At 39.1% G+C, this 9459-nt stretch overlaps 1 long non-coding RNA gene across 4 annotated transcripts; it reads right to left on the bottom strand.

Moving 5' to 3' along the window:
- Window positions 1–6396: 6396 nt before the first annotated feature.
- On the bottom strand, window positions 6397–7445 carry LOC149232772 (uncharacterized). Of its 4 annotated transcripts, none has more exons than XR_016247565.1 (4): window positions 7204–7445; window positions 6985–7078; window positions 6765–6780; window positions 6397–6666 (listed from the first exon to the last, which is right to left on the bottom strand). It is a non-coding gene; the product is annotated as an uncharacterized LOC149232772 (long non-coding RNA). The 4 variants fall into 4 exon arrangements; XR_016247563.1 differs by having other exon boundaries at window positions 6985–7014; XR_016247564.1 differs by having other exon boundaries at window positions 6397–6780.
- Window positions 7446–9459: the final 2014 nt, after the last annotated feature.

The raw sequence follows: 9459 nt of genomic DNA, 5'->3' as shown, positions 1-9459 counted from the left end.
ACCGGGGTGACAAAATGGTCCGAAATTGTGTGATAACTCCTCTGAGGCTGCATTCAGAAAACAGTGTACAATAAGTATTGACAGAGGTTTCCGCTGATGCCAATGCCCACTTCATGCCCAGGAACTCCTGACGGGCACATATTTCATCCAAGATGTAGGAGGACATGTAGATTTCTTCTTGCTGACCTTTGGGTAGCTGCCAAGCTCCTGTTAACTGTTCCTTCAACCTGTGAGCCAACATGTCGGATCAGTTGCATGCTTTGTCTTCACTGGCCAGTTGGTCCAACACAATCACCCAACTCTGCGAGAAGGTCTTGGTGCTCTCTTGGCCAGACAATCGACATGCAAAGATGACCAAGTATTGATATGCCTTCCGCAATAGCTTCATCTTGTAAATCTAGTTGGGTGTCATACTAAATTTGGTTGGCTCCTTTACCCAGTTCTTCACAACATCCCTAGAGTTGGAATTGTTGCTGGGTATGTTGAAGGGTGTCTCCATGGTGATCACTGGCTTCGGAAAGTGGTACATCTGCTAATAGTCATGCACCCTAAAGCTAGCAATCTCTATCTCGCTGACACTAATCAATGTCATTGTCTTGGGATTAGTGTGCGAGACGATCCGATGTATCATGCCCGCACATGGAAACGTGGGATACCTGCATGCAATCTGGTACAAGCCAGATTTGTCAATGTTCACATAGACTTGGCAGTCTTTGGGATCTTTCCCAAATGTCCCTAAGAATGCATCATTGACCTCTTTCCATTTCATCTTGATGTCTTTGTCTACGATCAACTTGGTGTCTTCATAGATCGGCAAACTCGTAGACACTCGCTCAATTGCTACTCCAGTTGCGCTTTTGTCGGTGTCCTTTGACCCTGCTCTCTTAGAGGCCATTGATCCTAAACTGCTAAGAGATGGATGAACACCTGCTATATCTGGAGACATGGTGGCAATCATGGCAAGAAATCTTTCAATTAAAACAAAGCGAACTTGAGGGATGACGTGCAACATACCCAAGGAACTGCTAGTAAGGATTGCACAATTTTCACTGGGAGGCTGGGAGATTGACTATCGGAACTGAGAAAAAGGCAATTCGGACTGTTAGGAGGTTGGTTGACTGCTCGAATTGCACAGTGCGCAATCCAAACTGGCCTGCTAGGTGCTGAGATTGTGCAATGCACAATTTTAGCTGGCAAGTGATGCAGGCCCAGGGATTGCATTACGCAATTTTCTGGGCCAATAGTCACTGCCTCTAAGAATTGCGCAAAGCTAGACTGGAGGTTAGTGACTGGATAGAATTGTGCATTTTCTGGGAGTAAGGTAGATCCTTCCCATTCATAATTGTGCAACGCTGTCTAGGTGAGGAAAAGTTCCGGCCAAGGTTGCCTAAACCCGCCGACGAGCAACTGAAAGCAAATGAAGATGTGAATGCATGGCGATACTGAGTGTAAGAAGGATTTAATGATCATGCATGCAATAGTGAATGCAAGATTCAGAAAAATGGAACAACATGCATGTGTGTGAAACGAGTTGCTGAATTGGCGATCGTTCATGCAAAACAGTGTCATGCATGCGACAATAGTGAGATGCTAACGAAACTAAAATGATTCTTGTACAGGCTAACATGCATGCAAATGATAACAAGCGTTCATAGAAATCAAGCAGACAACACTCACACAAGCCAAAACACAAAAGTGACAAAAATGTTGCAAAAGACAAGTTTTAGCGGACTTACCAGGAAATAGTTGAGTTAGATGTGCCGAAGACTCCTGGATGTGTTGTGGGATGTCAAAGCTCCATGATCGATGTGAACAATGAGCTCTGAAGCGTCGAATAAGTAAGTTTGAGGCTCATGACGTGCATGCCACAAATCTAGGAAAAAGCGACACATGGAGGAAGGTTTCTAAAATGATCTTTGCATGTAACCTCTACCTGCTAAAAATAGATCCCTAAAATATAGGGATACTTTCTGCATGTTGTTTTTTCTATTTCGGGAAAAAGCAGCCCATGCATGCAAGTCAATTTTCCTTAGTCCCGGGAGGAACTGGTCAACCTGAAGGCACATGCAACAGCACGCTTGACTGAGGGAGATTTTTACGCAATTTCTGGGAGGAAGCTGGGCTGACTATCGAGAGGGATTGCACAATTTCTAGGAGGAGCAGCTAATTGCAGCCCAAAATTGTGCAATTTCAGGGCTGAGTTGCATTGCTGAGCCAGATTGCGTAGTTTTCACTAGGAAGACTGTTTGACAGGATTGCACAATTTCTGGGCCTAACAGGTTGGCAGTCAGATTTGCGCAATTTCTAGAGGGAAGGTTGGTTCCCCTCCAGAATTGCGCAATTTTCTGAGGGAGCTGCTCAACCAACCGCTGACTCAAGTCTAGGATGGCAGCCTGTGAGGGAAGTGAAACAAAAAATCATGCACAGGATGGCAAGCTACTAAAAAACCAATGAAGCTCATGTACTTGACAGTGCAAGACATGCTGCTCGGATGGTTGGTAGGGAGGCTCCAAAATGAATATAAAGCAAAATTTTGGAGGGTAGTTGTAGCCGCTATAATAGATCCTTTACTCTATCAAGGATCATTATCTTTGTATTCGCCATCCCTCCCTTGTACTTCTTGAGCGGATCTGGATCTGCGGGCGCAACTACCACAATGTCGGCATAGGTCTTGAGAAAATGTTCATCCAGAAGGCATGACATCCTTGCCTTCCAGATCACATAGTTGGATTCACCATCCAACCTATCCTGATCTCTCAACCCACTGGCTGTCATCCCTGCCAAATGAAAACATCGAATAGCCTCCTCTCTCCTCTGCGCAGCACTAGACTAGCCTACGCACTCCTTGTTAGAGTTTGTAGAGCTTCCCCTCTCTGATGTTGCTTAGCAAGTGAGAATTCAAACTCCTTGGTTGGAAGTCCTTGAGGAAGAATTCCCTCAATAGTGTTTTTCTCTTCCCTCTCACATCTTTCTGCCCAACAATTGCCTGCAAAAAACTACGTCCCACCATAAACCTCCTCTTCGTTGAAGCTTTTGCGATTCTTCCTCTAACAGTATAAACCTTTGATCTAGAAGTCTTACCTCCTTGTCGACTCACTCAGAGAGAGACCTTCCTCGAAATTTTTTCCCTCTTGGCCTGCACTGTGCCATCCCTTTAGGGATTCGATTTGCTGCCTACGCAACACTTCGACCCTCCTTTTCTTCAGTGTTGGGCTCTTTCGACTCTGCTCTCTTGCTTCACCTACAGCTCTGATACCATGTGAAAAATTGAATGCCCAAATTTCTACTGCAACAATTGACTAAGTTTCTCCTACTTGTTAATTTCTGAATCAAGTTACTTATTGTTTCCTACAGTAAATATCGAAACTAATACACTGCAGTCTACACCATTAAAATTATAAACAGAAACAAGAAACTGAACAAGAAAGAGATACAACTCATCTACACAATTATTTTTAGACAAATGTCCCTGGAAAAACCTAATGCGAGAAAACCAGTGTAGCAGCTAAGGGTTTTATTATTAAGCAGTAGTAATTTCTGAATAAAATTTTTGGATGCCTTCTCGACAATCCAGTTACAGAAAATATCACTGACAGAAAGATAAGTGAGGTTACCTCACTTTATCACTAAAAATCTTGGTTGAACTAGCAACTGAATTAGATGCCCCTGGCTCCCTCTGTGCAGTCACTACATCGCCCTAGTGTCACACCCTTTGGGGACAACATCACCCCTTTAGCTGATCAATCTACTGCTCAAGAAATTCAATTTTCACCTCCTCGACTCACACCTCGACTTCTGGCTTCTGCAATCAATTCCTTCAATTGATTTTCATATTCCTTCTTGGCTTATGTGATACCTCTGCATGGCCCTACATCAGCCTCTCTAGCTCTGTGTTACCACTGTTAGTTCTCTCTTTGCCTTCTTTGTTGAGTATTATTTGACTGAGAAAAATCTCTCTCCAGATACTATCCCTGCCCCTCTCTGCAAAAAATCACTATTGAAAATCTCTCTGACAGCTGCTCTGCTTCAGAAAATCGAACTTCTGATCTCCCCTTTGTGTGTGTTTTCCAAGTGCCCCTCAAGCCTCTTCTTATATATTTTTGTTGGACAACCAATAGCCCAGATTAACTTATAATCAATGGTTTAGATATTTTGGCTTGATCATCATTTTCTTCTAGAAATTACACCCATATTTTAGATTAATACCCATTAATTATTTTAATTTCCTAAGTCTAGACTTAGGATCCCTTTAAAACTAATTAATTATTTTAATAAAATTGTCTCCAAGTGGAATTTCTCCTTGCAAAATTTGAGACTTAGAGCACATATGGTGCTACCAAAAATCAACATATATATGGTTCAAGAACATTTTATCTAGAAATTATTTGCATATATTCTGATATGTACGTGGATACAAGTTGATATATGTGAATACAGGGTTTCAAACATGTATGAATAAAGATAGTTGGATTTTGTGGGACAACTAAGCTACATCAGATTTGTATTGGAGTTGTAGAACAAAGACAAGTAAATTCATTGTTAATAAGATGGAAAATGTGTATTGACTATGAAGACCCTCAAGGAAATCAAACATATCTAATAAGAATGTATTTCACTGTGTATTTTGTGTAAAGGAAAATGACACGACCTGTACAATTAACTAATAGTACTGACTTGATATATACATCTGCAAGTTCGTTTTCGGGGTAGCGCGATTGGGCGGAAAACCTAGGGTTTACTCGGCTCTGGTTGCTGCCTGAGCCTGCGGTGGCAGGGCTTACCGCTGGTGGGGATACTGGTCGCCCTTCCGGCTGCCATCGTCTGTATCGAGCAGCCAGTTTCTTCCAGTACCGGAGCTTGCTGCATCTAGTGGTTCTGCGGCCCTCGCACAGTGCCCTTCTTCATCTTTCCTCAGCAAGACTCGGACCCATATTATCGGCCTCGACTGGTGTTTCCCGGGTTGGCAGCCTTCACTGCATCCATCTGCACATCATCGGCTGTGGTCCGGATTTCTACATAGTGCTTTGAGCTGCGCGACGGCGGCGTTTTTCCTCTGGTTCCTCGGCGTTTCTCTGCGCACCGTCCGACCCTCCGACTTGGCGGTTTAAGCAAGGGGTTTTGGCCTTTGATTTTTGTGCTGCGCCGCAGAGCGGGGTCAAGGGGTTTAGGCTTCCTGACTTTCTTCATGGGGGCGAGGTGGCTGCCCTAGCCGCCTCTGCCCCCGGAACCGACCCGCCTCAGCTCGTTTGGGGACCTGTTGGGCTCCCTTGCTGATGTTGGGTACTTTTTTGGTCCCTTGTTGGTACCATTGCAGCTATGGAGAGTGTTGAGGGATCTGAGGTGTGGAGTCTGTCTCTGCATCGATTCGTGTCGTTTTTCTATGGCTGTTGCTGGTACAGTTTCTTTTCTGGCTTCTCTGGATATATGGGAGGTTTTCTTCCACTGGCTTCTGAGGTTTTTGGTGGAGAGTTGAGGGGATGGGGGAGGTGTGGCTACCTCTACCATTTCGTGCCTCTCCCCTCTGTTTTTCTGGCTGCCATTTTGAATATTTTTGCTCATTCCACAGGAGCTATCGTTTATTTACTGTTTTTTCTTAGCTTGTAAGGGTAGGCGTATACTCCTGTTGGGGTTTACATACCCTGTTTCTGGATGCCCTGTCTGAGGGCTTTATCTGCATACTTCCCTGAAGTATTGGTTATTGTAAGTGGTATACCCACACTACAGCATATGCGTTTCAGCATCTACAACATGTAATTTTCTGAAATTAATGGAAATTACGAGTTCTTTTCTTCGAAAAAAAAAAAAAAAACTAATGGTACTGACTTGGGTTTAATTCCTAAGAAGACGGTCTCTAGGAACCATCTGCTCTTAACAGTCCCCCAACCTATAGAATTGGTGTCTAATAAAATTGAGAAAATTGAAGAATGGTAACATTCATGAAAGGAACTGCTTAATTGTCATTTATAAATGATGCATTGAAGGAAATTTGCATGTAGTTGTAAAAGAAAAGAATGCAAACAAACGTTCTAGCAAACACATTGGTAACCGATAGATAAGTATACTAACTAAGGAGATAATAATCACTAGACATATCTAATGAGAGACTAAGAGACTAGTCTATGTTCTCAACTTTACATATTTACTTCTCATTGACTAAAGCATGCACTCAGTAAAAACAAAAAGAAAACCCATGTAACAATTCTAGGTAGGGCCATAACACAAAAAGAAACTATGCCTAAATGAAAAGTTTACATGCGCTAAACTGAAAAATTATAACATAGTCGTAACTGGAACTTTAAAGGAAATGCATTGCACATAAATATTTAAAAACAATACAAGTACATAACTCATGCTCTAGTTTTCTTTATATATATATATAGATATCGAAAATGTCCATGCAACAAAAAATTCCATTTTAGGAAGTGTAATTTCAAAGTCCTGAGTACTGTAAATTATTACAAATTGAACTTGATTGGCTAATGACCATCAAATAACCAATACAAGTGTTTCTTGGTTTCGCTGAGTGGCGAGAGCCATAAATTGGCCGAGCTAGGATTTTTAAAATTAAAAGCCCTAGTCTTGAAAAGCAAAATCGAAGAAATTTCCAATTGACTGGCATATATTACGATGAAGGGCTTTGTAATTTTGTGCTTGCAAAATAGAGACCTGAAGATAAAGTTCGATACAAAATTTAAGAGAGTAAAAACCTAGAGTCGATACAAAAGGAAATTCGACAGTGCTGAGGAAAGCCGACAACGCCATACCAGGAGTGGGTAGACTCTGTAACAAGCAAAGCAACCAGTAGATGAAAATATGAGTTAGTGTTTGAAGAATTAACACACAAAAAACAAATAATGTTGTGGATTTGGGTTAAAACCCTAACACAGTAGGAATAGAAGAAGATGAAGGAATTAACTAGTATTTGTTCCAGGGATTTATGCATAAATTCAAAAGAAAAGAAAACCAGATGGAACAAATTTATACCTGCAACTGAAGCCTTGAGGTATTCGCTACCTGCGCCAAGCAATAATAAGCTAGGGTTTCACTCTAATCTCCCCCATAACAGAGGGAACTAGACCTTTCTCGAAAATATTTCACAAAAAAAAAGTTACATGTGTGAGATATAAGATATACAATGAGTTAATTGCATACAAATGTGCAAGAAAGTTAAAAAATTATCTGTAAGGAACAAGGTTTTAATACCCGCGAGAGGAAAAATGATAAACATCGCGTAATGGCATTAGCTTGGCAACCTCTGTCAGTCATCTAAAATTAGATCATTAAGCTCATTTCAAAAAAAAATACAGTCGAAACCCTGGGAGTTGAGACTCCATAATCATAGTCGTGCGGTGAAAATGGGGAGAACCATCGAGAATTCTCAGAGGTAGTTACTCCTCTACCCAATATAAGATATCACAATCGTTAGATTGAACTTATAACATATGGATGACTCAGATGGATCAGGGATTAAATTCCCTTTAGTGTCAAACAGTTGGCATTCGAGAAACTTCATCTTCGTTGTGATAAAAACCCTAAGTTGTAACCTGAAACACTTCCATAGTTTGTTGTTGTTAATGAAAAACTCCATTGATGAAATTATTAATCCCAGACCAATGGAGATTATAACTTTAATATACATAACAATATCGAGAAGGGAACATAATCAACGTTGAAAATTGCAGTGATGGTGGATATATTATAGGAATGAACTATTCTAAGTGGATGGGTAAGTGGATGGGTAACAATGCACTGTCAATTTCGAAAATAAGTAATGACTAGTAGCAAAGACATCATTATACAAAACATAATGAGTTAAGCAGATAAGAATTATTATACAAAACATAATGAGTTAAGTAGCTAGGTAACAATGCATTTTCAATCTCGAAAATAAGTAATGAGGAGTAGCAAAGACATTATTATACAAAACATAATGATTTAAGCAGATCTTATGGTAAGTAAAGAGGAGTAGCAAAGACATCATTATACAAAACATAATAAGAGTAGTAAAGACATCATTATACAAAACATAATGAGCTAAGTGGATCTTATTACAAAACATAATGAGCTAAGTGGATCTTATGGTAGAGTAACACCAATTTTTAAGTGATAAAAAAGGTAACAATGCAATGTCAATCTCGAAAATAAGTAATGAGGAAAGCTGAAAGGTAACAATGCACTGTCAATCTCGAAAAAAATCATGAGTAGCAAAGACATCATTATGTAAGTAATGAGGAAAGGTAACAATGCAATGTCAATCTCGAAAATAAGTAATGAGGAGTAGAAAAGACATCGTTAGATAAGTAATGAGGAAAGGTAACAATGCAATGTCAATCTCAAAAATAAGTAATAAGGAGTAGCAAAGACATCATTATGTAAGTAATAAGGAAAGGTAACAATGCAATGTCAATCTCGAAAATAAGTAATGAGGAGTATACAAGACATCATTATACAAAACATAATGAGTTAAGTGGATCTTATAGTAGAGTAACACCAATTTTTAAGAGATAAAAAAAAAAAAATTGAAGTAATATTTAAAAATAATAATTATTATAAACTATAAAAACCAAGGGATTTTAAACCCAATGGAATAACATTAAACCCTAGGATCAGTATTAAATCACAGGAATATAGACTATAAGACTCATATTAGAAACCTCACAATTAATACTACAAACCCAACGAATCAACAATATAAATCTAGGGAATTAATAAGCCCAAGGGATTAATATTATATACCCAATGGATTATAAACCAAGGGGGTTAATATTAAACCCAAGGAATTAATATTAAAAACCCAAGGGATTGATAAACCCAATTCCACAATGTCTGCTCTTGACATTATAGAATTAGGTTAGAAATAATAATAGTGAAGATGTTAGTATACTCAGACATGGTCAACATTTCTACGATGAACATGGATAGCCAGAGTGAAAGAATTATTAACCATAGTGAAAAAATAGTCAATGGTGTTTAACAATAGTCGCAACTTGTTAACCATAATTTAACAATTGTCAACTATCATAAACTTTGATCACCATTGTTGAGTATGATATATTAATACAATGTAATATAACATTACTAACATATTAATACAATATTAATATACATATTTATAATGTTTCTACTATAAATAATATGGACACTAACACATGTTCAATATGGTCGAGTTTTGTTGACATGGTCAACTATAGTGTGTATGGGCATTGTAGTGAACAACAATGAGTGTGACCATCATGTTGTGCAACATAGTATAACATAGTCAAGGTTGTTAGATAGACAAATTCAAAGCTTGATAGTCAACATTAAAATAAATTAGTTGTGAGAGAGTTTTGATGGAAATTAATTTGTTTTAGTGAAATTTTGTTGTTAGTTTAGATGGAATTTTATTTTTAATGTTTAGTCCATACTTTGTGTTTACTTAATAGTAATTGATATTTTGAGAGGTTTCTTTTAGCTGTT

Source organism: Pinus tabuliformis, chromosome J (assembly GCF_031772625.1).
Source record: "Pinus tabuliformis cultivar Carrire ecotype Pingquan chromosome J, CPIR1, whole genome shotgun sequence".
NCBI classification, from domain to species: domain Eukaryota; kingdom Viridiplantae; phylum Streptophyta; class Pinopsida; order Pinales; family Pinaceae; genus Pinus; species Pinus tabuliformis.
This window is presented reverse-complemented; position numbering and strand designations above follow the sequence as displayed.